Genomic DNA, 9,117 nt, shown 5'->3' with positions numbered 1-9,117 from the left:
GACCGCGCAATTGTCCATTAAAGTCACGCAGTAAAAAATCGCAAAAAACCCCCTGGTCAGGAACCACCGGGGCTTAAGTGGTTAACAGGGATTATACAAAAACCGTCCATGGGTTTGGCCCTACTCAATCTTGGGATCGATAAGTTTCCATTATCTATGAGACAAGTTGTATGTCATGTATTATTAGCGGCACGCCACAACATACACACGGCACTCAAAACCCACTTAACATATCAGACGTTAGATTAGTGGTTAATCGCAATCACCTGTTTGAACGCCTACTAGCAATTAACCAGGGCTAATGTGTAGCCTTCGATAAGAGATGGAAGATGTGGACTGACTGTAGAGGGTAACAAAACTGACTGATTACTTCACTATCCACTAGAGCAGGGGTGGGGAACCTTTTTTCTGCCAAGGGCCATTTGGGTATTTATAAAATCCCTCGGGGGCCGTACAAAATTATCAACTTAAAAATGTACCTGTTATATTTGGTCAAACTGCTTCTGTTTTGTGAGGTGTGTGATGTTAGCTGGTATTGATGATGTTGCTACTTGCAACTGGTTTTCCAGGTTTGCGTCGGTCAGTCTGGAGCTCAGTCGACTCTTTGTGGTGGTAAATTTTGAAAAGAACTGCTGATGGGTACCGCTGGTGGGTATAGCTTGCTGGTACTTCTGGTGGGTACAGCTGGCTGGCATTGCTGGCTGGTACTGCTGTGGGTACAGCTGACTGGCATTGCTGGCTGGTACTGCTGTGGGTACAGCTGACTGGCATTGCTGGCTGGTACTGCTGTGGGTACTGCTGGCTCTGGCTGGTACTGCTGCCTCTGGCTGGTACTGCTGTGTGTGCTGCTGGTGGGAAATGCTGGCTAGGAGAAGTGTAGAGTGCAGCGGCGCTGCGCTGGAGGAAGAGGCGATGTTTCCTGTATTGGTCACAGGCGGAGTGCATTTGATATCACTCCGCCTGTGACTCAGACTGTCAGAATGGAGCTGGAACTATACAGGAATCATCGGCTCCGTTCTGACAGATCAGCTGAGACAGAGACTCAGCTGCACGGGGGGGCCAGACCAGATGACTTTCCGGGCCGCATATGGCCCTCGGACCGTAGGTTCCCCACCCCTGCACTAGAGGTAGGCGTTTTGCTATGGTTGGGCCTGGTCGGGAAAACCGATGTTCCCTCCCCTCTTGTACAGTAAGTACTCGTTGGGGGTGCAGGAGAGGAGGGGACGTCGGAGGAATGACCTGTGCACCGCCTTCCCCTTCAACGAGATATTATTTTCTAATGTGTCTAAGAGGCTTTTCTACTACGTCCCTCATATTAACATTAGATTCTGATATATTTTCTGACTGTCTGGAGTTACTGTATTGTATTTGATTATTATATCCTGTGTATTTTTGTTTTATTTGTGCATGTTCCACAATATTGAAATTGTCATGTTTTTATTTGCTTATGCAAAACCAAATAAAAATGTATTGAAAATTTTTTTTTTTAACATTTTATGCCAATTTGTTTTCTGCTGCATATTTTTGGTAAAAAAAATCGCAATAAGCGAATTTTGATTGGTTTGCGCAAATGTTATTGCGTTTACTAACTATGGGAAAAATTTATGTCATTTTTATTGTTTTTTTTTTTTTACTAGTAATGGCGGCGATCTGCGATTTTTTGCAGGACTGCGACATTGCGGCGGACAGATCGGACCCCTGACTGACATTTGTGACACTTTTGGGGGTACCAGTGACATCACTACAGTAATCAGTGCTATAAATATGCACTGTCACTGTCAAAATACACTGGCAGGGAAGGGGTTAACTTTATTGGTGATCAAGAGGTTAAGTGTGTCCCTAGGGGCGTGATTCTAACTGTGGAGGGGCGTGGCTTGTGATGTAATCACAGAGACATACGATCCTACATAGCAGGATTGTATGATCTCTGCAGTTACATCAGGGAGAATGACAGATGGCTGTGTTTACATCAGCCGTCTATCTTTCTCCCTCTGCAGCGGGAGATCGTGAGTGGTTGGAGGCCATCGGAGCCACCGGTCACTCACGCTAGCTCCCAAGGGAACGAGCGAGGGCAGGAGCGTGCCGCCACAGGCGCGTGCTCGCCCCCCACAGGCGGCTGAGCGAGTGACGTACCCCTACGTCACTTTGCCCAGCAGCGGCTTCCTGCCGCAGTATATCTGCGGTGGGCGGTCGTTATGTGGTTAAGAGTGACATTCCAAATTTTTTTAATTGAGTTTAGTACTGTCGTCCAATAACATAATAACTTTGGACATTTCCATAGCATATGAAGAAGCGTTCCATTATTTATTTCATACCTCGGCCATAATGGGGACTGCACCATTTATGTAATTTATGTGGGGTGCGGTAGGTGCGATGTATGATAAAAAGCTGGGTAAGTTTTTGGGTTGATCAGAGTAACAATTTAAGTACATTATCCAGTATACTGGCCCACTCCTCCGATATATGACCTAGGTCTTCCGACCAACCATCTCTGCATTTGAATGACATAGCTTTAGAAATCTGGTCCAGAAAAGACCCGTATAGAGATGAGATCTGCCCCCTTTTGGTCGGTGATGTGATGAGTCGTGTAAGTATTATGGGATTAGTTGGCTCCCAATTAGATATTCTGGACTGAGTAGTAAGGGCGTGCCTTAATTGGAAGTATTGAAAAAAGAGGTTATTTGGTAATCCATATTCCTTTCTCAGCGATTGAAAGTCTTGTAATAGATTTCCACCATACAGTTGTGAAATATTGATCAGCCCATGCCTAGCCCATTTAGAGAAGTCCTTAACTTATCCAGTTCCGAGTAGTTACTATTATTAACAAAACGTGAGCAACTAGAGTAGCCCGCATACTGGAAATGTTGTTTAGTTCTATACCAAATTCTATCTATTAGTACTAGCGTAGGATATTGGCACAATTTTCCAAATTCGCCCGCCTCTATACACTCTATGAAATTATTTGAGAGCAATGTTGTGATAATATTCCTAATTGGATCAGATAATTCAGGAATGAGCCGGCCTGTAATATGTTGTAATTGAGCTGCTAAATAATAGCAAAATGGATTAGGTACTGCCAGCCCACCCGAGTCCCTCACTTCCTGTAACGTTTCCAGTCTTATACAGGGAGTCTAAAAAAGGAAATTTTTTAGCTTTTAACAATGTATCAAGAATCACTGATTCAGACACTCTGAGAGGGAGTCCCCAAGGGACCAGCTGAACTAGGTCTGCGTACCAGGACCTGTGAGGCCAGTCTGGTGCCACTAGGATGACCGGAATCCCTTCTGCCCCAATCCTTCGCAGAAGTCTCAGCAGAAAAGTCAGCAGAGGAAATGCGTACATTAGACGATATTGGCTTCAAGGAGCTTCAAGAGCGTCTGTGGTGGTGGCCAAAGGATCTCGAGACCTTGCTATGAACTTCTGCACCTTCCTGTTGAGACGAGAGGCCAACAGATGCACATCGGGAGTCCCCCACCTGAGTCACAGTTGAGGATGACGGTGATCAGAGAGGAAGAGGAATTTCATAGAACTGCCACTAGAGGCCCACTGCTGAATCACCTCCCCAAAAGTCTCCAAAAACATGTCCGCCAATTTATAGTAATGTGAAACTACAAGAAAATGGCCACCGGACTACACAAACATGGCCACTGATAGATATATATACGCGGCACCCTCCAAGGACCACCAGGTAAAGTTGGACAGCCAGGGGGGCCCCCGCTAGGGACCCCGACCAGGACCATACCCCCGAAGCCGCGTATGTGCTACCAGTGGGGAGCCCCCCCAGCCCCTGCTCAACACCCCCACCATAAAAACCAGGCATGGCTGCCCCGGGGGGGAGCTAGATATGGGTGAATGGGGGGGGGGGGTCTGCAAAGGGACCCCAATATTGAGGGGGGAGTGTAAATTGGGGGAAGAAGGGCACTGACCAACACAGGGAGGGGCCCACATCCACCATCAGAGGTTTGGGGGGATACTACTTACCACACCATGGGACCAGGTGGACACCACTCCAGACAGACCACCCATCGTCTTGGCATGGGGGTGCTGCGGGCCAGAGGTAAGCTGCGACTAAGATCGTGACCAGGGCTATGCATCCTTGCGAGACGTTTAACTCGCAGGCCAGCCCCCGTCCAGTGGGGCTATGTCGCGGCCAATCCAGTGCGGAGCTAAGGTCGGGTCGCGCTCACTGGCTAGACTGGGAAGGACTGTAAGGATGTAGGATGTCCAGTCCACCGCCCAGTCTGGCAGTTGATTGTGGTTCTCACAGGAACAGAAAATAAGAAAAAGAAAAACAATTTGTTTAAAAAGGAAAAAAAAATGCTAGGACCAGAGATCCCAGCAAGGAACTCGGTCCTCACTCCGGACTAGGCAGGAAAAAACTTAAATCCTATAGCAGGAAGTGGGAGTATACCCCCTGGGACTGCCCTATAGGCGTGGTCAAATTTTTTTGTGCTTAGTGTCCTCCTATGGAGAGCAGCATAAATCCATCGATCTAGAAGATATGGAGCTGTGTCCATCAATGAACGAAAGAGAAAAAGGTATTGCATTTGTTAACTACTTGCCTACCGCGCTCTCACACTTTGAATGACAATTGCGCGGTCATGCTACACTGTACCCATATGAAATTTTTATGATTTTTTTCACACAAATAGAGCTTTCTTTTGGTGGAATTTAATCACTACTGGGTTTTTTATTTCTTACAAAAAAAAAAAAGAGAAAATTTTGAAAATAAATACATTTTTCTCCTTCACTGATGTGCGCTGATGAGGCGGCACTGATGGGCACTGAGGTGGCACTTATGGGCACTGATGAGGTGGCAATTATGGGCACTGATGAGGTGGCACTGATGAGGTGGTACTAATATGCTGCACTGATGAGCACTGATAGGCGGCACTGATAGGTGGCACTGCTGGGCACTGAGAGGCGGCACTGCTGGACACTGATGGGTGGCACTGATGGACACTGACGGGTGGCACTGATGGGCAGCACTGATGAGCAGCACCATCAGTGCCCACAGTGCTGCCAGTCAGTGCTCATCAGTGCCTAGATGAGCAGGCACTGATGGGCACTGACTGGCAGCACTATGGGCACTGATGGTGCGCACATTTAATTTTATTTACCTTTGTTGTAATCAGGGCACTGGTGATCAGTGCCCTGATTACATGTCTCTGTGTCCCCTAATCGCTGTTCAGCTCTGCTCTTCCTCACACGCAGTCTCTGTGTGAGGAAGGAGCGCTGGCGATGAGAGATATGTTTACATATGAGATCATCTCTCATTGCATGGGCCGATCACGTGGTAAATGGCCGCTGTGATTGGCCATTTACCACGATCTGTGATTGGCTGTGTCCAAGGGACACGGCCGACACAGATTTTCCCTGATGCGCGCTCGCGGAAGCGCGCGGGGAGCCTGTCTCTGGGAGGCCGTTTAAAGACGGCCTCCCAAAAATGTGAGTCCGCGCTGCAGCCGTACTTCGGCTATAGCGCGGATATGAAGAAGTTATAGATATGGATAGGAATCCATGTAGGAGCGTTGTGAAGCGCATATAAAAACTGTGCTTTCCATATCATTTTAATTAGGTTATAGCATCCCACTACTCATAATGGTAGTTTAACCCAGCTAGCTGATTTTTCTTTAAATTTTTGTAGCAATGGCGTAATGTTTAGCTTAACATATGTGTTTAGGTTGGGGGTGAATACCTATTCCCAGGTATCGAAATTTCTCCACTATTTTTATCTGTGACACCATATGTGGCAGCGGTAGGGTAAGATGGTCTAGTGGTAATAGCATAGATTTATCCCAGTTTATTTGGAAGCCTGAGAAGGATCCGAACTTTTGTATTAACGTCATGAGATTCGTTAAGAGTCAGCAGTGTCGCCTAAAAACAGAAGCGCATCATCCGCATACAATGCTATTTTTTCCTCCCCGTCTCCTCTTTTAAATCCACAAATATTAGAGTTCTCTTTAATGGCAGCTGCCAAGAGCTTCACCGCCAGAGCGAATTGCAGGGGAGACAAGGGGCACCCCTGCCTCGTTCCTCTGCGAAGAGCAAAGAAGGGAGATAGCATGTTGTTTATCATAATTCAGGCAGTCGGAGCAACTTAATCCATGATATAAACGTTCCACCCAAATTACATTTCTCAAATATTAACTATTAATATTGCCATCCTACGCTATCGAATGCCTTGGCGGCATCGAGCAAGAGGGTGGCTCTATGTCCCTGGTTATCTGTAGTGTTGTGGACCTTTATTTAGTTAAATAGTCATAATGTCTCCCAGTGTCAGTTTTACCGGTAATCTCTACTCACAGTGATTATTGTTTTAACTGTCATTGTGGAAAGACTTGTTAGTGAAAAACCTTCCATTAAGATGAGATGGCACAATACTTGTAGCAAAGAGAATCCATCGCACAGATCTATACCTGCCACCTGGGGCCCCGTCTATTTACTGCAGTGATATGTTTGTGATGTAGAATTCTTATCATTTTACCAAGATTAACCACTTAAGCCCCGGAGGATTTGGCTGCTAAACGACCAGGGGGTATTTTGCGATTCGGCACTGCGTGACTTTAACGGACAATTGCGCGGTCGTGCGACGCTGTACCTAAACGAATTTGGCGTCCTTTTTTTCCCACAAACAGAGCTTTCTTTTGGCGGTATTTGATCACCTGTGCGATTTTTTGATCACGCGCTATAAACAAAAAAAGAGCGTCAATTTTGCAAAAATAGCAATATTTTTCCCTTTTTTTTATATGAAATTCCCCCCCAAAAAAATGTAAAAATCTAAATTTTTTAACATTTTCGGACAATTTGTTTTATGCTACCTATGTTTGGTAAAAAAAATCGCAAAAAGCGTATTTTGATTGGTTTGCGCAAAAGTTATTGCGTTTACGGACTAAGGGAAAGATTTTTGTCATTTTTGTTGTTTTTTTTTTTTAACGCGTAATGGCGGCGATCTGCGATTTTTTTTGCGGTACTGCGACATTGCGGCGGACAGATCGGATCCTTGACTGACATTTTTGACACTTTTGGGGTTACCAGTGACATTTCTATAGTAATCAGTGCTATATATATGCACTGTTACTGTAAAAATACACTGGTAGTGAAGGGGTTAACTTTATTTGAGAGGGAGGGGCTGTGTGTGTCCCTAGGGGCGTGATTCTAACTGTGATTGGCTGTGGCTTCAGCTGTATGCAGAGTGATCAACGGATCTACATAGTAGATCCAGATGATCAGCTCTCATACAGAGGGGAGAATGACAGGCAGCTTGTTTACACAAGCTGCCTGACTTTCTCCCTCTCCCCCGCCGATCGCAGAGTGGCCGGCGGACATCGGGTCCGCCGGTCACACGCGCGGGGGGGTCTGTGACCACGCGGGAGCGCGCCTCCGGCGGCGCGCGCTCGTTTCCTAGACCCTCACAAGCTAGTGACGTAGCCCTACGTCACTTTGCCTGTGAGGGGCTGACCGCCGACGTAGATCGGCGTGCGGCGGTCGGCAAGTGGTTAATGGATGGCGTCTTTTAGTCATACTTGATCCGAGTGACTGAAACACTGCTGCTATTGTCTTATGCAGATAAAGCATCATCAACTGGAACAAATAGAATGGTCACTATTAAATATGGTTTATATATATGAACTATATTTGATGAGATCCACTAACAGGTAATGGGTCCATGTTTGTGAATGAGCACAGACAGGTCCATAAGATGGCAGCCATTTCTGCTCATCTCTGCACGTCTGTATTTTTACATAAGCACTGCCCATTGTACTTTTTGAATGTATACATGTTCTGTGATTGGTGGTCTTGAAGCCACTCCCTGTAACCCCCTTTTATCCACTTGCTGTAAATAAACCAGCCCTGCCCTGAGAAGCATACAGGAAGACACACACAGCACAGACCACACATAGACACTCTTACATCCATTCATGCATGCAGAAAACTCTCATACACACACATAACCACTGGCTCTTATCAACACTCACGCATCCACACACATACATACGCAGAGAGAGAGACCCGGGTAAATGGCATCGATATGACCCAGCGTGTCTGTTCCTTTTTTTGTCGCCGACCGTTTGGTAAACCTTATGCAAAAGATCGGTACATTTCTACTTTTCAGTACAAGCTATTAATGGCGTTTGGTGCGTATTAATCTTCAACGCACTGATCGGGTTTCTATGCTCCAAGCCCTATTAATTTCCACAACAGTAGGGATCTGCATATTTAAACATATACGACGTAGATTATTCGCTGTGGATCGATTGGGTATAAACCCTGATTTGTCCTGATGAATAGTTTTGGTTATAACTTTGGATAGTCACATTGCAAGAGCTTTAGTAAGCAATTTCAGATCAGTCGTTAGAAGTGAGATAGGTCTATAGGACTTAGGTTGATCAGGATCCTTCCCAGGCTTCAGCAAAACAAAAACCACAGCCTCATACATGGACGGCGGTAAGGTACCTTGTTCTTGTGCATTTACAATTGTTTGGACCAATTCTGGTAAAAATTGGATTTTTGTAAGAACTTACTGTAAAATACTTTTCTCTGAGTCCTTTGACAGACGCAGCTCTTAATGCTTCTTCACTAATGGGTTATGCGCCATCTACAGGAGTAGACCAGGCAGTGAAAAACTCACTCTACACGCCTATAGGGGCTGTCCCTCACGACATAACGACATAACCCCAGACACACTGTGCTCTAAAATCAGTTTCGTAGCATGCAGTGGAAGAAGACACAGAGGGGCGGGAGCTGCCTCTGTCAGAGGACTCAGAGAAAAGGATTTTACGGTAAGTTCTTACAAAAATCCAATTTTCTCTTACGTCCTCTGACAGACGCAGCTCTCAATGCTTCTTCACTAATGGGATGTCCCAAAGCAGTGTAGGCATGAGGGGTGGGAAGAACGCAACCAAAAAAACTGTTAACGCATTTCCAAGGCTAAAAACGTAGCCAACAGGGCAACAAAAAGCTCAACCAACACCAACAGGAGCTTACCCCAAAACAAAAATTCACCCCCAAAAGAGAAAACCATGTCTCTTCGTCAAACAGCAGCCTGCAAAACTTTGCGGCCAAAGGAAGCATCCGAGGATGCCATCAAATCAATCTTGTAGAATTTTGTAAAAG

The sequence above is a fragment of the Pelophylax lessonae genome (assembly GCF_965119305.1).
Source record: "Pelophylax lessonae genome assembly, chromosome: 5".
NCBI lineage: Eukaryota > Metazoa > Chordata > Amphibia > Anura > Ranidae > Pelophylax > Pelophylax lessonae.
The sequence above is the reverse complement of the archived record's forward strand: the minus strand, read 5'-3'. Positions refer to the sequence as shown.